Below are 21,567 nucleotides of genomic sequence, written 5' to 3'. Positions count from 1 at the left end.
CTTCTTGGATTTTACTTCTCCATAGACTAAGGCTTGAGTTTGTTCCCAACATCCAGGTGGTCCAGATATCTCTGTTATATCATGGCATTCCATTCTCTTCATGTCTTTCATGACTACTTCTTCCTGTCCATCTGCAGGATACACAAGCATTTTGCTCTCCCATCCAGGTTGCTTTTCCATCTGTGAGGTCTTGATATAATCATCCCGTATGGAATGACCATTTCGATCTCCATCACAGTGTAGCTCAGCTTCCTTAAAATTGTCCTCGGGTCATACATGCTGCAAGATGAATGAGGCCTCTGGCATTCTGTTCTGAATCTCTCTGGAAATGAAAATTCATGCTGCATTCATGGCATAGGGTATGAGAGCACAGACGTAGCAACTCTCCTTACATGTTCTTGCCCCCACATTTTTCATGTGTTGATACCACATGTTCTTATTGCCCACGTGTGCTGCATTGTTTAGATAGGCATTTATTCCCTCATTAGCTTCCTCTTCACTTCTCTTATGTCTCCCAAATGCATAAGTTGTGTTATTCAAGAAGCACATCAAGAGCAGTTCTCCCTCTGGGGAAACCCTTGAGGGCCTCTGTGTCCACAGAAATAACTAAATCAAGAGCAGTTGTGGTAGGGGGAACCATGAGGGCTTCTGTATTAGTAAGAGTACGAATGTGATAGAGGAGAAATAAAAAGAGAGTGTGATCGTGCAGTCATACATTATACACCAAAGCATAAGCACCGCCTTGTGTGACATTTTCGGTCTTTGTTGTTCATCCTCTAAAACTGTGCCAGTTTCCGAATTTCTCATTTTTAATATCATTTGTCAAAATTCTTTAAACTTGCAATTGCACAATCTCTTCAATAATAGCATTGAAGAGCCTTCTAATCACAGGGCCATTCTTAGGATCCTGTGAAAATAAGTGTGGATATCAATGCCTCTTCTGACAAGAGCAGGATAAGCTTGAAGTATAATTACAAAAACAGCAAGCACAAGCCTATGCACATCACTGTCAGTGAGAACCACAGGGGTCTACGTCTTAGAACAAGCATGCACCACAAAATGAATCTGGATATTGAACTTGTTTCCAATTTCTGATCACGAACTGACCTTTAGGCATAATTCTGATGTTTCAATGTGATTCTAAAGGTAATTTTTCAAAATTCCTAAGATTCTCAGGAAGGGTTTGCACTCCTGCTAAGATATCTATAAGGAGTGCCCATTTGAATCTTAGTCCAAAGGAAAAATCTGCATTTATCAACTGGTCACCTTATTGTCCTTCTTGTTTGTCATCGATCGAGTCTGCACCCACTGAAAATCTTCTTCTTGTCTTGCTTCTGGATCGGCAAAGTTGAGAGGGGAGGGAGGGTCTCATCTGTGAAGCCAAGCTCCTCTTCCTTGGACCTTTACAGCTGAGGGGGTTATATTTTCAACGTAAAAGAGGCCATGAAAACGTGGCTCATGCCCCTTCAGTGTGAAATTTCTTATTTATTAAAATCAAATTTCCAACATATAACTTGGGGGTGCCGATAAAAGTTCACTTGATCTGGTCATTGAATTGTCTTCATCTGTGTTCTGAGACTGACCTCCTTGATACCTGAGCTAATATGAAATGAGAGAGATGCTAGAGGTCATACATACCAAATAATCATGGATTTCATCACCTAAAGTCTTATCTACGCTCTGGGTATCACTTCTACTCCTAGACGGAGGTGTAAGAGGCGTTCTCATTCGCTGTCCTGTCACTAGTTTGTGAGGGGTGACGTGATGGTCTGAACCAGGCTGATTCTGAAGGGCGTATAAACCTAAAGCTAGGCAATATAGCCATCCCTTCTTCAAAGTCAATTTAATCTTGGCAATCCTATCTTTAAGGAGACCATTGAGTCTCTCAATATTCCGTTTACTTGCAGGTGATAAGCAGAAGAAAACTTGTGTTTAATATTTAATAAGAGCCTTATCTTTTCAAACACCTCATTAGCTAAATGTGGGGCCCATTGTCGGATTTCAGCACTTCACACATACCCCATCTTGGAAAGACTTCTCGCGCTAAAAACCTTGCCATGCAAGTGGTATCAGGGTGTGTACATGGACCTGCCTCGATCCATCTAGAGAAGGGACACACCACCCCTAACAAATACCTACAATCGTTACACACCTGCAGCATATCAACATAGTCAATATGTAAATGCTGAAATGGATCAGTTGGTCGAAGTATTACCCCTGTAATTGTTCTCAGTGTATGCCCAGTAGTAAACCTTTAACACACGATACAATTCACCATAATGAATGCAACGTGTTCTAACAAATTTGGAATGAACCAGTCTTCAATTGTAGCAGCAAGACCCTCCCTAGTTCCATGTGTGGGGTCATGCAGCTGTTCAAGCGCAACCACTAATAACGCTAATTTTATCACCGGATTTCCAGTGCTATCTTGTTGCCATAATACTTCAGTAGGGGATAAAGAAAACTCCCTTTGTTTCCATAATTCCTGTTCATCCTTCGGTGCACTCCCTTGAATCTCCACTAATTGAGTTATCGATAATTTATTCAACCTTTCTTGTATCAACGTGGTTAAGACTACTTTCTCTTAAATATTCGGAGTATCAAAACTCAAGATATCTGAAGAATATGCAACCCTTTTGGCTTCTTTGTCTGTGAGTTTGTTTCCGCAAGAAATAAGAATCTGTTTGCTTAGTGTGAGCTGTGCACTTAACGACAGTTATGGCCACTTAAGCCTGTCCAATAAGGATGCGTGCTGCACTGGAGTGCCATCCGCACAGAGGGAGCCCCTCCTTTTTCAATGTGCTAGCCCTGCGTGTATGGTGGACGTCACATAGGCGGAGTCACCTTACACATCACTTCCTCCCCTCTGTGTTTCTCAAGCACGACAATAAGCTCTACCAATTCTGCTGCTTGGCATGAAATTTGAGACGGATAGCCTTGGACTTGCTTCAAATTCTCCTTTTAATTTGTCTCACTACTGCTGCGCCTGAATGCCGTTCCCCACTAGTTTGATCAATTTTCAAAGAATCATCAATAAAGAGAATCCCTCCTCCTGCTAAAGCATTTTCTTTCACACAGGGTATATCATCATTTGCACAGTCATGCACATAATCCCCATCTGCTATTGGCTCAGCTACAAACATGGCAGGATTCACTATTTTATATCTGTCCATTTTAATTGTTGGATTCAAAATTATTACTGCATACGCTGAAGCTCTGTGGGATGTCAATGTGCCTTTGGGTATCTCTAAAATGGCAAACAGACCATGCACCACAAAGAGAGTCATGGAACAGCCCATAAAAATACTTGTGGACTTCTCAATTGTGAATGCAGCAGCTTCCAATGACTGTTCACAAGGAAAGTGTCCTTTTATGACTGGGTCTAAAATCCCACTGTAATATGCTAGAGGCTTGTACCCCAATGTGGTCCTCTGTGTAAGCACTGCTGTCACGACTGTCCCATTCATGTGTGAAAACAGATAGAACTCCTCAGTCATCAGCATAATTGGGAATTCCTAAAACAGGGGCTGCACAGATTGCTTTTTTCAACTCCTCAAACCCTTCCTCCATTTGCTCACTCCATTCTATTTTTACCTTATCCAAGTGTTCCTTTTTTAAAGCTAGCAAAAGGGGTCTTGTATCTGAACTGTAATCAAGAACCCAGGCTTTAACATAGTTTCATAGTCCCAAAAATGGTTGAATTTGTTTCACTGTATTTGGCTTAGAGGTTTTCATAATTGTCTCAGCCCTTTCAGGTGTCACCTTCTTTCCTTCATGTGAGATTAACTGCCCTATATATAACACCTCGTCTTGGCAGTACTGTAACTTCTCCTTGTCTTCCTTGTGTCCCTTGTCTACTAGAATAGTCATCAACTGAATAGAATCTTGCTTGTACTCATCTTCTGTGGTGCTACAAATTAAAATGTCATCCATGTACTGTATCACCACACTCTTAAGATCAATATTACCTAGATCCATCTGTGAGACTCTGTTAAATATCGATGGGGATTCACAATACCCCTGGGGCAGCCTAGTATGTTTCAGTCGAGTTTGGCGGAATGTAAAGGAAGACAAGTCTTGCAAGTATTTGTGCAACGGAATCAAGAAAAATGCATTCTTCAAATCGATCACCGTGAAATATCGAGCTTCCACTGGGATACTACATAGTATCATCACCGGGTTAGGAACTAAAGGAAACTCTGCATCTACAATCTGGTTAATCGGTCTCATATCTTGTATAAATCTCCACGGCCCTCCTTTAGATTTTTTAATTGGATACACCGGGGTATTACACAATGATTCCGATGGCACCAGAATACCTTGTTTCATCAGTGCTCAGATAGTCTGAAATATACCCTCATCAGTCTCTCGAGACACAGGGTACTGTCTTACTCGAAGGTAAAATCACTCCTGGCTTCAACTTTATTTTGTCTTCCCCTAATCCTTTTAATAAACCTATGTCATAAGGGCCTGTAGTCCAAATGACACTTGGCAACTTCCCCAAGACCTCCAGAAAATATGCTTGCCGCTGATGGATTATCGCCATTCGCTGTGGGACTTCCAGCTTTTCCATTTTTATCCAATATGTGATGCTCATAAAAAACACAAATTCATCATCTGTTTGATCTTCCCTAAATATGTCATCATCAGTGATGTCAGTTAATCTGTACCCTTACTCGAGGGCTATCACTGTTCACCATGGTCTGCCCTCATCGTCCATTCCTTCAAGCATTGCCATTTCCCTTCGTACTATGGCTGCTTCTAATACTATAGGGATTGTTCGTCCCACCTCTTTGTCCATAGGTATGAACAAAAACTCATCAGGTATTCTCACAATTCGTCCCTCTAAGCCAGGTAGCCATGTCACTAAAATGCTTACCCCATTTAGAAAAACCACTGGATCTATTGGAACGCCTTGCAGAGCCACTTGCCCTGTGAATGCTAGTATAAATTCACCCACGTTTAAATTGTGTATTCCTGAACTCGAGCACACTACCCCTTGCCTCGAGGATGGACTCTCTTTCTTCGTCTGACATATCTTGTCCCGAAGAAGTGTGACTATCCTCCCCTTCACCCCGGTCTAGGTTCAGTCTGCTTAATGACAGTGCTCTGTCTGTGACTAAACAGAATTTCTTCTTCGCTTCGTGATTGACATGCTGGGAGTGTCATGGCCACCGGACTGGAACCCCGGTTTTCATCCCCTAAAGGGTCCAGCTGGACCCAGTCCTGGCACCTTTGGCGCCAGGCTCATAATAAAGTGTGCTCTGCACACCTTTTTCCCTGCGCACGTCCTAGTCCATCTCATCTCAGTCAGCCACTCGAATCTAGGCCGGGTGTGGCCATAGGAATCCAAGAAGCAGCACGTGCAGAAGCATTCGTGAGTGGCAAGGTTGAACCATCTAACAGAGCACGGGGCGTGGCTGAGACCAGGCTATTTAAGCCTGCCCCGCCCGCAGTCCTGGGCTTTGCGTTATTCTGCCCAAGCAGCGTAACGCTCACAGTCACCTGAGAAGCACCTTACTTATGTTCCAGTGCAACCACCTCGGGGAAGCATCTTGCCTGTTCTCCAACGACCCACCTCAGAGAAACCACTTACCTGCAGAGACAGCAAAATCATTGCGGAGAAGCATCTTACCTGCAGAGACAGCAAAACCATCGCAGAGAAGCATCTTACCTGCAAGAGTCAGCAAAACCATCGCAGAGGCGCACTTACCCATTTATCTCCATCAGAACCAGCTGAATCATCGCAGAAGGGCCTCTTACCTGCTCGCAGTGACTACATCCTCGACTGGCCAGAGCGCACTTACCTGGCTCGCGGAGGTCAACCACCGACTGCGCATCTTACCTGATTCTCGGCAGGAGCATACTCACTGCTTAGCTCCATCGCGTCACAGGCTTCTTCCATCCGCCGTCAGGCCCGCACGCCGCCACTCTTCTCAGGACTCCACCAGATCAGCCCTACAGGAGCGAAGAAGAAATAAGGTTAGAAACCTGATTGGGACATTATTTAAGGTCGCGCGCCATCACATCTCGCGCTTACCTTCTTGGGGAACACTTCGAAGTCCAGCACCAGCATAGCGGCTCCGTTGGGTCGCCATCGCCTGTAGGAGAGAAAGAGACATTATAAAGAGAACGAACTTAAATCATGTGACAAGGCACTAATACTCATATGAGCAATAATCAACACAAAAACTCTTACCTTCAAAGTGGTTCGGTCACAGCTAGTCTGGGCCACCACATCTACGGACCAGTGAAGCAACTGGGCCACCCGGAAGTGCCCCACTGATAGGAAGCAGGACGGAGAGCTCGCCTTTACTAAATACCACGTGAGCCTATATGGGTAAACGCTTAGTCACCTCATTTTGGGACGAAGGATCTGAATAGAGTCACAATACCTCACCTCATTCTTATTACCTCTCGTTTTCCCACAGGGTCAGTATCAGCATCCGAAACAGTGCACTGGGCAGCAGCTGGGGGTGAGAATCGAGCCTGGGGAGCCGAATTCAGGGAGGGCTCCAACCGTGCCCCAACGTCCCTGCAGAGGCCAGGTGAGCGTAACAGAACGCAAAGCCTTTCTGAATCTCTGCCTGGGTATTATGGAAACCTTGGAAACCGATCAGCTGGCCCAATTACTAAGGGAATTGCGGGCTGAAGTCCAAGCTTCTAGACAAGAGACCAATGCCTTGCGGAGTGACTTCATTGTGGCTCGGGAACAAACTGCTGATCTGGCAAGGCAAATGCTTCAGGTTCACGCAGGACAGGTTCCGTTACCTGGGGTGTCACAGCCCCCTACATTGCAGCCGTCATCACCAGTCTAGGTGGTACTTCCAGGAGCAGTGCCACTAGCCCCACCTGAACGTTTCATCGGCGATCCAAACAAATATGTGTTATTTATGAATCAATGTCAGCTTCATTTTCTGTGCTGACCTGGGGCCTTTCCAAATGATAGCGCACACATTGCTTTTGTCCTTTGCTATTTAGGAGGAAGCGCAGCAGACTGGGCGATACCATTAGTGAACCAGGATGATCCTCTGCTCCGATACTTTGGGAATTTCCAACTAGAAGTGGAAAAATTATTTGCTAGACACACCCAAGGTCAAGCCTTGGACATCGAACTGTTGTCCCTCGGACAGGGGAGCCAAGACTTGCTTACCTATATCGCTACCTTCAATCGCCTCGTGGCGCAGACAAATTGACCAGAAGAAAAGAGGACCACGCTGTTTTATCGGGGCTTACATGGGGAATTAAAAGATGTGCTAGCCCAAGTGGTTAATCCTCCAGAAGGTTGTAGAGAATACATAAATCTGACGGTACAACTAGACCACAGACTGCAGAATCGAAGAATGGACCGCTCACGGAATGAAGGGAGGTCCGTCTTTATGCGACCCAGGGACAATGCAGCTAAAACCCATGAATCAGTCGAACCAATGCAGATCGGAGGGTTGCGTGCTCCTATCTCCAAGGCGGAGCGAGAGACGAGGAGGCAGCAAAAACTATGTTTATACTGCGGAAAAGCAGGACATTTCCTTCGTGAGGGCCTGTCAGGATTTGATTGTTGTGAAGAGTATGAATACCTCCGTCCACAAGTACCGCAGAGAGAGAATACAAGATTACTGCCTATGCAGTCACTGAGGCCACAGGTGGGTGATCCTCGAAGCCCGGAACCGCGGAATGTTGACACCCCCAAGACTGCTGAAAAGGAAAGCGTTAATTAGCACCAGATGAGCACAGCACAGAGAAGATCACTTGGAATGAGCACTAACAGCTTACCTAGCAAGGGAGATGATGTGGCTGTAACCCCTAGGGCTTAGGGTGTCGTTCCGTGGGAGGGGCACATGAGCAGGTTCCCTGATGACAGAGGGGTGAGGTGTAGCAGCCTAGGGTATAAACCCCTGGCCAACCCGCCTGTAGTGAAGTCTTGAGAAAACCAGAACCAATATCCTGGAATGTCCAAAGGCAGCAAAATCAGAAAACGCCAAGTCCAAGAAGGTAAATCCAAAGCAGTCCGAGTTAGCAATCCGAGGTCTGATGATCCGTTAAGGTAACAAGCAACAAAGGGGCAATACCAGAGCAAATCCGTGGAATAGTTCCGAGTCGTAAATCTGTGAAAACAGGTATGAATCTTGATCGCCGTGCAGAGCTCCTGGGAACAGCTGTGAAGCGAGGAATCGTGGCAGCTTAGTGTTTAAATAGGGAACACTTCCGCGTCACATGATCCGTGAGAAAAACACGTGACCGTGAGACCAGCGTCACACGGCGCGGAAGCAGCTGTCCGCGAATGCCGTCCTACATGTGCCATGGTAGACGCCAGCTAAGGAATTGAGAGTCCCATGAGCGGAACCTGCGCTTGTTTGCTCGAGCACAGATGCGATGGCACCGGGGGTGAACCCGCTACTCGCCCAACCCCCTCCCCACATGATTGACAGAAAGGGGGCTACAGGTAGTGTAGATGTAGTGGAACCCCTGGATGTCGTGGATGCATGAGTGTGATGCAAAGCATGAGTATGATGCGAGGTAGAAGGTGACGAGAGCGTGACAGTGCCCCATCAAACCCCCCAAGAAGATTTTAGGGGCAACAGACAATGGGAATGAAGAAAAGGAGCAAGATCAGGAAAACTCCAGCACCCGGCAAGTGTAGGGATCCACTTGTCGAGCGAAAAGAAGGAATCTGCACAGACCTCACACCTGGTCATCCCGGTACTTTTGGTCAACCATCAGCAACCCACAAAGGTACAAGCCTTAGAGGCATATATTGACAGTGGCACAGTTGGGAATTATATTGATCAAAACCTGGCTGAACGAATAGGCCTTCCTGTTCAGCAAAAGCCTAAGTCAGAAAACATCACAGCAGTGGACGGGTCTCAACTGTCATCTGGCCCTGTGACGCGACATACGGACAAAGTCACGCTAATATGTCAGGGCGGCCATTGTGAAGACATTACCTTCGACCTTATTGGAGCTCCACAGTTCCAGATGATTTTAGGAATGCCGTGGCTGGAGACACATAACCCAAGGATCAACTGGTGAACAAGAGTGCTGACTTTTCCTCCTGAATGCAGGAACATTTGCTTCCACCAAGAAGAGAAGATCAAAGAACTCAATACCAAACCCATATTGGGACTTTCCAGCTCTCTGCCCTGGGAATATCTGGATTATCAGGACATTTTTCAGAAGGAACAAGCAAATACTCTTCCTCCTCACAGATTTTACGATTGCCAAATTGATCTGGGGCCAGGGCACAAATTCCATGTAGACGAATTTATGCTCTAACTGAGCAAGAAAACCAGCAGCTGAAATCTTATTTGGATCAGTACCTAGCTAATGGTTTTATCCACCCATCTAAGTCCCCTGCCTCTTCAGCTTTATTCTTCGTACCAAAGAAGGAAGGTAATTTGAGAACCTGTGTAAACTATAGAGCACTGAACCAAATCACTGTAAAAAAAGAAAATCCCTTACCACTTATCCCGGAATTACTCGATCAAGTCAAGAACGCCCAAATCTATACTAAATTGGACTTACGAGGGGCCTACCATCTCGTGCGGGTAAAAAAGGGGGATGAATGGAAAACTGCATTCCGCACCAAGTACAGGCTGTTCGAGTATCAGGTCATGCCCTTTGGACTATGCAACGCACCTGCTGCATTTCAGTTCTTCATGAATGATGTATTTTCTGAATTATTGGACGTTTGTGCACTTGTGTACATTGATGATATCCTCATTTACTCACCATCCAAGGAAGAACACGTCACCCATGTAAGAGCAGTTTTAGACAAGCTACGTCAACACCGGCTATTTGCCAAATTGGAACAGTGCTCTTTCCACATCACAGAAATCGAATGTTTGGGCTTCATGCTTACACCGCAAGGTGTTTATATGGATACCCGCAAAGTGGACACGATTCTACAATGGCCATCACCAACATCCATCAAAGGAGTGCAAAGCATACTCAGATTTGCTAACTTCTACCGACGATTCATTCCGGGGTTTTCACAAATAGTGCATCCACTCACTTCCTTACTGAAGAAAAACAAAAGATTTCTGTGTACTCCTGAGACAGAAGAGGCCTTCCTGGAACTAAAAAAGTCCTTTACTTCGGCACCAGTTCTTCGGCATCCCCATCCTGACCTGCCATATGTAGTTGAAACAGATGCTTCTAGCATTGCCGTGGGAGCCGTTTTATCACAGTGAGATCCAGATACGGGACAACTGCATCCCATAGCCTACTGGTCCCGTACATTTTCTGCGCCAGAGTTGAACTACGCAATTACCGACAAGGAACTGTTAGCCATCAAAGGAGACTTCAAGACTTCGAGACACTATCTTTTAGGAGCCCAACATACGGTCACGGTTATTACAGACCACCGAAATTTACAATATTTAAAGACAGCCAAGGCCCAGTCTTCGCGCCAGCTCCGCTGGGCTCTTTTTTTGTGGAGTATGATTTCATAATTACCTACAGACCAGGGGTGCACAATGGGAAAGCCGACGCCCTATTCCGCATGGGGGAAGACAAAGAGGCCTTTGCAACATCCGAACCTGTGGCCATTATACCCGAAGTACGAATCAAGAACCAAATCACTGCAACCTCCTGTTTGGAAGAATTGAAAACTGATCTTCGATCCCGAATGAATCCAACTGCACAACAGGAATGGCTAGCTCGAGGAAGCCAATACTCCATTAAGGATGATTTGCCCTATTTCCGAGAGAGGCTGTATATCCAAGACAAAACCTTGCAAAGACAGATAATAGCGAATTATCATGAGTCGCTAGTGGAAGGACACCCTGGGATCACCAAGACACGTGCCAAAATCCAAAAGGGTTATTGGTGGCCAACCTAGAGAAAGGACGCTGCTCAATACATCACCACCTGTGGGGTGTGCGCGCAAAACAAATCCCAGAAACAAAGCCCTGCAGGGCTATTACGTCCATTGGAGGTGCCGCCGGCACCATGGCACACACCATCGATGGATTTTATTACCGACTTTCCTTCATGTGTTAGGAAAGATTTCATAATTGTATGTAATTTTCCCTCCATGTGGCAACCCCCAAACTTTTTGCTGCTGTTTTACACCCTGATCTAGACTTTGCCAGAGAAGCGCAGCCTTCCGCCACACTCCTCTGTGCTTTCGCTCAATTCTTATGGGGAAACTGACATGCCCTTAAGACAGTCAGTACTGGGAGACTTTGTTTCCCTTAGTCCTTTCCTCATGTTGCAGCTTTTGTGCAACATGAAACAAGAGTGCACTGTAACTTACTTTACCAGGCTCTTGAGTCTCTAGTGATTCCAAAGGCCCTAGAAACTCTTGCTGGACTTATTATGAACTGTGCAGGTGTGTCACGGACAGGACTGGTGGCAGCTACCGTTTCTCTTGTGTTTTGAACCCTTTTTTTGTCATGTTTTCCTCGCTTCCCGCGTTTGGCACAAATAGGTGGTCTGGCTCCCAAATTGGCCATGCCACGAGGTTATTTGTCCTGTCCGCTGACCGTCTTGCCCCTTCACCTTCCCCAGGTCGAGCCGACCAGGGTCCGTCCTTATTTGGTCATGCACTTTCCCGCGAAACCCAACACTTTCGGAGGCTTCTGCATGCCTTGTGTGTGCCTCCAGGATGTGGGCTGGGATGTCTGTTCCCAATACACATCCTGGGTGCCAGAGAGTCTGGAGTGTCCTGAATGCCTAGGACCACCGTGGTCCGTGATAGGTCCACGTATGGTGTGAGTGTTTGTGAGCAGATCTCCCATTGGGTCCTTTCCGTTTTGGTGCGAAGGGAACTTTGGATAAGAGGAGGCTGAAAACACCACTACCATGTCGATCTGCTTTCATGTCGATCTCCTGAGTTCACACCGAACAAGGGATAAGGAGCCAAGTATCCTGCAACAAGAAACTGAGTCTAGGAACCGCTGGTGACCCGCTGAAGGTTTGGCACCCTGAACTGCTGCCGTCCTGCAAGCCCCCTCTGCATCTGATCCTCCTAGAAGGTCTGTGAAGGCGCTTCGACCCATTGGAATAGTGGGATTAACTATTCCCAGCACCTTCATCAAACCCTGCAAGTAAGCCTCTTCGGAAGTGTCCCCGGGCCAACCAGTGGGCTGACCAGTTTACGCAGGACACTTTGCTCTGTCACCGCTGCCGTTTCGGGGAAGCCCTCAAAACCTGGTCTACTGCTTGCTCTGCGTCCACGGCACCCTCACACCGAATTTCATACACTTGGCATTCCCAGATCTGAAGTGAGACGAGTGCGCCTGGCCCAGAGTAAACGCGGTTGCCGTGTTGCCCTGCTGCGGTAACAACCTGTGCACGTCCGCTGCATTTGGGACACCGTGGACCCTGCATCCTGCTACACAGAAGCTACACGGTGTTGAGACGACCTGATGATCACAGCTGAATCTGCCAGCAACGTGAACTGAACTGGAGAAGTCTGGGTCTGCCTGCGTCGGGGACCAGTGAGTAGTCCATACCCCAACCGGTGGCCCCTTGCGCAGGAGCCCGTTTATTTTCTACCGTTGTTGCGAAATAGCGACTCTATCCCGCACTCTCACCCTGCCTCTGCCCACAAGTGGAGGCCTTGCTTGAGTAGTGGGGACTTGTTATTCATCACTTAATTCACCTTCCTGAACTGCCTGAGACCCTTGAAGAGTCCCTACTTTATCCAATGGCACCAGCGCGTTCAGGTACTTTTGAGCATAAGGCTCCTCTCTTCGTAGGGCTCGGATTTCCGCCTAGTTAGGTGTATTTCAGATGTCGAACTGGGTCTAATGATTACGATTACTTGCACTGCCTGTTTTCCTCCCCATCTAGGTGGTCTACATATTACGTGCTCCTAACTCCTTAGACCCCTTAGTCTTGTATATATATATTATATATATTGTATTGATTGTTATGTGTTGCTCTACTTTAGTATTATTGTGATTCTTTACTATGGTCAATGTTACAAAGGCCTTGTAATAAATGTGTCTATATTTTTAATATAACACCTATCTGGAGTAATTTGTAAGTGTCCTTGCTTTGTGTGCTCATTGCGGTCTTTCAGTCACCCTCACCCCTCTTGAGACTTAGTCTTGACCGCCGCCATCGCTACCCTGATTGGTCTGGCTTGTCCAGAGGTTACCCTGTTCCAAGAAACCAGGCTGGCCTTCTGAACCTCTGCCACTCCAGGTCAGAATTCAGTAATCCATCTTAACATCATGCAACAGGTTCAGTACAATCCTAGTGATTGTAGACTTGTTCTCCAAGATGGCCCATTTTATTCCGCTGAAGGGACTTCCAACTGCTGCCACACTTGCCACAGTGTTTTTAGAAAAAGTGGTAAAACTACATGGCTTCCCGTCGGTGTTAATTTCTGATCGTGGAACACAATTTGTTTCTGCTCTTTGGAGGAGATGCTGCAAAATAGCCACGAATGACCTCCGGCTATCCACAAGTCACCATTCTCAAACTGATGGCCAGACTGAAAGGACCAACAAGAACTTAGAGCAATACCTCCGGTGCATGCTGCAACAAACCGAGGAACCTTGGAAAAACCTTCTCTGGTTAAAAATATTTGCCTATAATAACTCAGTCCATACAAGCACCGGACAGACCCTGTTTTATACAGTCCAGGGTCGTCATCCTCGAACACCCGTCTTTGATTCTCCTGACGATTTGGAAATGCCAGCTGTCAAAACCTTACACGAAACAATCTCACAAACTCTAAAAAGGGCTACAGAAACACTAACCAGAGCTAAAGAACAACAGAAAAAATGTGCGGACAGATACCAAAAGGAAGCCCCACATTACCAAGTTGGGGATAAAGTTTGGTTGGCATCGAAGAACATCCCTTTGAAACGACCTCGGCCCTTCCACCCTAGGTCCTTGGGACCCTACTCTATCAAGGCTATTATTAATCCTGCAGCCATGAAGTTAGATTTACCAACCAACATGCGGATTCATTCGGTATTTCATGTCTCCCTCTTGAAACCAATGAAGCCAGATATTAGGATTGAAACACCACCCAAACCAGCTGTCATAGAAGGAGAACCGGAATAAAAAATTAAAGACATTTTGGATTCTAAAGTAGAACGATACAAGCTGTACTACTTAATTGACTGGAAAGGATACGGACCGCAAGACCGAACATGGGAGCCCAGTGAATTTGTCCATGCCCCACGACTAGTTAATCAGTTTCATCATAATAACCCCACTAAACCAAGACCAGGAGGGAGGGCTGTCGTGAGAGGGGCCTTGAGGGGGAGTGCTGTCATGGCCACCGGACTGGAACCCTGGTTTTCATCCCCTAAAGGGTCCAGCTGGACCCAGTCCCGGCACCTTTGGTGCCAGGCTCATAAGAAAGTGTCCTCTGCACACCTTTTTCCCTGGGCACATCTTATTCCATCTCAGTCAGCCACTCGAATCTGGGCCAGGTGTGGCCATAGGAATCCAAGATGCAGCACGTGCAGAAGCATTCAGGAGTGGCAGGGTGGAACCATCTAGCAGAGCACTGGGGCACGGCCGAGACCAGGCTGTTTAAACCTGCCCCGCCCGCAGCCCTAGGCTTTGTGTTATTCTACCCAAGCAGCGTAACGCTCACAGTCGCCTGAGAAGCACCTTACCTATGCTCCAGTGCAACCACCTCGGGGAAGCATCTTGCCTGTTCTACAACAACCCACCTCGGAGAAACCACTTACCTGCAGAGACAGCAAAACCATCGCGGAGAAGCATTTTACCTGCAGAGACAGCAAAATCATTGCAGAGAAGCATCTTACGTGCAGAGACAGCAAAACCACCGCAGAGAAGCATCTTACCTGCAAGAGTCAGTACAACCATTGCGGAGGCGCACTTAACCATTTATCTCCATCAGAACCAGCTGAATCATCGCAGAAGGGCCTCTTACCTGCTCGCAGTGACTCCTTCCTCGACCGGCCAGAGCACACTTACCTGGCTCGCGGAGGTCAACCACCGACTGCGCATCTTACCTGATTCTCGGCAGGAGCATACTCACCGCTTAGCTCCATTGCGGTCACAGGCTTTTTCCATCCGCCGTCAGGGCTGCGCGCCGCCACTCTTCTCAGGACTCCACCAGATCAGCCCTGCAAGAGAGAAGAAGAAATAAGGTTAGAAACCCGATTGGGACATTATTTAAGGTTGCGCGCCATCACATCTCGCGCTTATCTTCTTGGGGAACACTTTGAAGTCCAGCACCAGCTTAACGGCTCTGCTTGGTCACCGTCGCCTGTAGGTGAGAAAGAGACATTATAAAGAGAACAAACTTAAATCATGTGACAAGGCACTAATACTCATATGAACAATAATCAACACAAAAACTCTTACCTTCAAAGTGGTTCGGTCACAGCCGGTCTGGGCCACCACATCTACAGACCAGTAAAGCAACTGGGCCATCTGGAAGCGCCCCTGCTGATGAGAAGCAGGACGGAGAGCTTGCCTTTATTAAATACCAGGTGAGCCTATATGGGTAAACACTTACCTCATTTTGGGACAAAAGATCTGAAGAGAGTCACGATACCTCCACCCTATTCTTATTACCTCTCGTGTTCCCACAGGGGCAGTATCAGCATCCGAAACAGTGCACTGGGCAGCAGCTCAGTGTGAGAATCGAGCCTGGGGAGCCGATCCAGGGAGGGCTCCAACCGTGCCCCAACGTCCCCGCAGAGACCAGGTGAGCGTAACAGGGGATTGATCCCTCCTCCCTCGACTTCCATACTTGCTACTTTCTTTTATTTCTTGATAGACCTTATCGATCCTATCTTTGATGCTTCCTATATCAAAGTTTTCTTTTTACAATACTACTCTAGATGCCCCTGACATTGCTTCCTTTATCAGAAGGAACTTTTCTGTTCTGTCCCATCGTATTGCTGGGCTTGGCCCTACTGGTTCCTTACGAATAAGGCTAATATCAAGATCCCTCTGTCTCTGTCTTTGCTCTAGTTCTTCATCTAACTCCCTTTGTCTTCTCACCTCCTTTCCTCTTTGTCCCTCCATCTCTGTATTCTTTTGTCCTTAATTTATGTGCTTCTTTCTTTCTCTTTCTTTCTTTCTTTCTTTCTTTCTTTCTTTCTTTCTTTCTTTCTTTCTTTCTTTCTTTCTTTCTTTCTTTCTTTCTTTCTTTCTTTCTTTCTTTCTTTCTTTCCCCTGTCTTCCATTGTTCCCTGCCTATTGTCATACCTTCTTTGCTCTTCTGTCCGTTCTTCTTTTTTCTCTTGCTCCTCCTGATACATTTGTTCTCGCCACTCAGTGTTCTTCCTTTTCTGCTCATCACCCTTACACGCAAGTGCAGGGTGGCCGAGAGGAAATGGCGTGCTTCTTATGCATCCTCTGACAAACTGGCCTGCCGCCTGCTCCAAAGGCATTACCGGCTCTCTGTCCTCACCAAGAAGAGAGCTCACATACAAGCCCAAGTCTCTGCGGCATCCAACAACTTGGCTGAACTCTTTAAAATCTGTAAGGAACTGGCCAATCCTGCTGCAGTCTCTACCTCTCCTGACCCTTCCCAGGCCCTCAGCACGGCTCTGGCTTCTCATTTAATCTCTCAAAACTCAGGACATCATGTCTTCTCTCTCCTCCTCTCCCCTTCCTCCCTCTACTCCCTGCACTTTCTCTGGTCCTTCTTCGGCCTCCTCTCCTCCCTCGTTCTCTTCTTTTCCCCTGTTCTCCCCAGACGAGGTTTCTAGGCCAGTCCGATCTATGAAAGTCTTGTCAAAACAGGTTCATCCCTGCTCGTCCAAAACCGTCAAGGACCACATTGACTCCCTGGCCGACTTCTGCAACTACTCCTTTGCCACTGGAGTCTTCCCTTCACCCTTAAAGCATTCCTTTGTTCACCCTCTTCTCAAGAAACCCTCGGCCGACCCTTCCTGCCCGGCTAACTATCGCCCAATCTCCATCACTCCTTTCCTGGGCAAACTCTTGGAAAAGCTGGCATCTCCCAGCTCAATCTCCACACTGAATCTGTTGGCTGTCTCTATGATCATCGGTCTGGCTTCAGAGCTGCCAGAAGCACAGAAACTCCTCTCCTGATCATCCGTGAAGACCTGCTCTACAACCTGGATTCCAACACCCCCTATGTCCTCATCTTACTTGATCTCTCTTCTGCCTTCGACACGGTCAACGATGCCATGCTGCTCAACCGTCTCCGTGATAACCTAGGTATCACCGGTCAGGCCCTGGCGTGATTGACTTCTTTCCTCTCTGATCGACCCTCCCAGGTTCAACTTGGGTCCTTCCTCTCCTCTATCTCTACCTGGGGTGTTCCCCAGGGGTCTAACCTCTCTCCCTGGCTTTTTAACCAACACCTGGCACTTCTTTCCCACCGCATTGCTGCTCTCTGCCCTAACTTCCAGTGCCATGCGGATGACACTCAGATAATTTTCCGGCTACCCTCAGCCACCTCTTCTCTCTCTCGCATCTCTGACTGCCCGTCTGCCATCCAGGAGTGGTGTGCCGTCAATGATCTATGCCTTAATGCCAGTAAGACTGAGATTCTCCTCATCGGCACTCCCGCTCTCGCCTTTCGTGTCACTCTGTGGCCAGCCTCTCTTGGCCCTCTTCCTGCTTCCACCTGTGAGGCTAAAAACCTTGGGGCCATCTTAGACTCCACACTCTCCTTCTCTCCTCACATCTCTGACATCTCTAAGAAGTCACACTATCAGCTGCTCCTTTTCAGAGGTATCCTTCCCTTCCTCTCCTTCCCTCAGAAGCTCACTGTCTCCCCAGACCTCTGATTCTCTCTAGGCTGGACTATTGCAACAGCCTCTTTCTAAATCTGCCTGCTTCTACTCTCCGCCCTATGCAACTCATCCAGAACAGGACTGCAAGACTTGTCCTTGGCCTCAAGCCCAGGGATTGTATCTCTCTAGGACTGAAATCTCTGCACTGGCTCCCTGTGGCTGCAAGGATTAAGTTCAAAACCCTCTGCATTGTCCACAAGGCCTTCTGGAGCCTGGGGCCGCAATACCTTCAACTCTCTCTTCCTAAATTTCTTCTTTCTCAAGCTCTTCGCTCATATGCTTCCAACTCCCTCGGGGTCAGTCGCTTCAACAAGCAACAATTTGGTGGTAGATCTCTTTCTTCAGCTGGGGCCTCCCTCTGGAACGGCCTCCCTGCCTCACTGAAACTTGAGGAGAACCCATAATATCAACATACAATCATGGTATGATAAAATTATTAGATCTCCACGCCCCCCTAAAAAACAAGAAAGTCAGACCCAATTCTAATCACCAAAAATGGTTCAACGCTGAAGCGATTGAGCTCAAAAAAGATAAAAGGAATCTTGAGAGAAAATGGCTAAAAGAACCCACAGAAATAAACAAAACGAATTGGAAAAATGCAGACCGCATATACAAATCTAAACTTATAGATCTGTAAAAAAATTACTATAACGACATCATTAGTACCGCGGCCAACTCCACTGGGAAGCTCTTCCAAATACTCAAATCCATAGACAAACCCACGACTCTCACTTTACCCTTCCAACCCACCGAAATAGATTGCGAGAATGTTCAAATCGCGTTTCATAATAAAATTGTTAAAGCCACAGAAACCATCATAAACTGCCAGACCACAAATACCCCAATTGATACCCACTCTGCAGAAAATAAGATAGAACCAGAAAGTCACAAATTTCAATTCAGGCCTATCACCCTAGATGAAATGAGGAAACACTCTCCAATATGAGATGTACCTCGTGTTTGGAAAATGTTCTATCTCCAAAATTCATTCTGGACAATCCAGATATTTTTGTCCCCTTCCTTAGAAGAATGGTAAATGCTTCTTTTAGGGACCAAACTGTACCCAACATCATTAAAACAGTCACAGCCTACCAAAGAAACCGGACCTCAATCAACAAGACCCAGCCAATCTCAGACCCATAACCAACTGTAATCTTCTGCTGAAAATTCTGGATAAAGTAGCTACAGAAAAACTTCAAAGCTATGTGGACGAAAAAACAATTTATTACACCCACAGCAGTCCGGATTTAGATCCAGCCATAGTAACGAGTCTGCTCTGATAGACCTCCAGACTAAAATGCTGGCAATAATAGATAAAGGCAAATCAGGCCTGTTAATATTATTGGACCTCTCAGCAGCATTTGATTTGATGGACCACACAAAACTCTGAGAGGCCCTGGAAAAATCAGGGAATTGCTCATCAGGGGCAACCGACTGGATAGCCTCATTCCTTCAAAACAGGCAATCTAGGATTGTCTGGGGAAATAAAACATCCAACACCAAACCGGTGGATTGTGGTGTCCCACAAGGGGCCAGTTTCTCCCCTCTTCTTTTCAACCTTTACATGCACTGCCTATGCACCATGTTATCCCAAATGGGTATTTTCTTTACGAACTTTGCCGATGATACCCAGCTAGTCCTCGAACTTAGCGTGGATTACAATAAGGACAGTGACAAACTATCATCCCTATACAACACCATAGAATGTTGGATGAAAGAAAATTGGATGTGTCTAAATGGCTCCAAGACCGAGCTCATGATTTTCGGCTCTACACAGGCCAGAAAGAAATTGAGCCCACTTTACTCCACATTCTCTATTAAAAACACCCAAATCCCGATATCAGAAAAAGTGAAGACACTAGGAATATATCTACAAGCCTCGTTAGGTGCTGAAGCACACACAGCCTACCTAAAGAGAAATTGTTAATACCACCAAATGCTACTGAAAATAATCAGACCATTGCTAGACCAAAACAACAGCACGACCATCGCTGGAGCCACTATACTATATAGACTAGATTATGGGAAATTCCCTACTCTTAGGAGCAAATAGCAAATGTGTGAAGAAATGTCAAACAATCCAAAATAACGCCATCAGGATCATCACAGGAAGAACCTGGAGGGAACATATCACTGGAGAAAGGAAGGCCCTCCATTGGTTGGCTATGAAAGAAAGAATTACTTTTAAGTCTCTCACCATGGTTCATCGTTGCTTATACGGCAAAGCACCGGCCTACCTCAAGAAACAATTCAAGTGGTATGAGCCACCAAGGCGGCTTAGATCCTCCAACAAAGGCTAATTGCAAACCACCATAACAAAAAAACAACACGGCCTTGGCAAGGCCTTCCCAACATTAAGCATAAAAAAATGGAATGAACTTCCCACCTCACTGAAGCTCGAATCCAACTACATTCTCTTTCGGAAGAAATTGAAAACAGTACTTTTCAACTAGCTCCGGATAATAGGCCCGTTCGATCATGAGGAAATTGGTCATTTACACTCTGTCCTGTTTTCCCACTATCTGTTGTCTTGTCTCTTTATCAGCGCTCTGATGCCTGTGGGCTTTTAGCGCTATACAAACAAATAAATAAAAATAAAATAAATAAACCATCTCTGGTTCTGGAAGTACCTCAAAACCTTTCTCTTTGCTTTGGCTTTTTCTCCTCCTCTCCCCTGCTGACTTCCTGGTTGAAACCTAAACTGCACTGGTTACCTGGCCACACTCTGATCTCAAGCCCAGGTCCCCCCCTCCCCAGCCAGTCGCATACATGCACTGCCTTCCTGGCAACTTGGGGACTGTTTCTGTATCCCTTCAGTCCCACTTCCAGCACTTGATACATGTTGTCTGCACTTACCCTTGCCACCTGCTGGCCACACTTCTACTATTGTTATTTATTCTTTTATCCCATGTACTGCACTGTCCCCTCCCCCCATTCTCCCCGCACTGTCCCCCTTCCCCTTGCAATGCACTTGCGCGATCTGAATGACACTTGGCCTAGTAAGATCGTTGTCTGTCTTCCCTCTGTTCCCCTTACCTTGCCTCGTCGCGCCTTGAAACACTTGTGTATAGGCGCGTTATAAATGCCATATCATATCCTCTTTCAATCTCTTCTCCCGTTCTCTGTAGCTTTTATCTTGTTCATCCTTATCTTCTCTTTGCCTCATTTCCTCGATGCTTTTCCAATCTAGCTTGAGTAATATTTGTCCACCCATCCATTTGTTCTGCATGAGCGCTACCTCATCAGCTTTATCCTTCTCTCCTTACCATCTCTTAATTTCCCTTTCTATCTCTGTCGATATATTTGACTGCTCACCCTTTTTTCTTGCATGATCCTACAGATCTCTTCTTTTCTCTTTTTCTCATCTGGACTATCATTGCTGCTATACGCAGGCAGTTTGTATATCTGATTACTATACCCTGTTATCGCTTTCAACTCCTTTAAAGGATACAACCCCATTGCTTCTGTGATAGCTCCTTTTACGTCGGGTGAGGTAAGGGGAGCTGAGGGCTCAACACCTTCCTCCTTCCACTGACTAAGCATCCACTCCTCAGGTGGCGGATCCTCTTTCTTTCTAGTACAATTTCCAGAGCTCTCGAATAGTTAGCCTTCTCTCTAATTTCTTCCCCGTGTACACAGCGTGCAAGTGTGTAGTCATGTGTTGCAATACCACTCTTGACAGTGGTCCCCCTTATGGCCAAGCCATCAACATCTTGTCCGCCGTACCTTTTACCTATTTCGCACTATACTGTTTGAGCTTGGGCATGTGCTTTGGCAGTGTCTTACATAAGTTCATAAGAGGAGTGTCTCCCATAATGACAAGTCACAATTGACTGTCAATACTTACCAG

This window comes from Ambystoma mexicanum, chromosome 14 (genome assembly GCF_040938575.1).
Source record: "Ambystoma mexicanum isolate Mex_15411 chromosome 14, UKY_AmexF1_1, whole genome shotgun sequence".
NCBI lineage: Eukaryota > Metazoa > Chordata > Amphibia > Caudata > Ambystomatidae > Ambystoma > Ambystoma mexicanum.
The sequence above is the reverse complement of the archived record's forward strand: the minus strand, read 5'-3'. Positions refer to the sequence as shown.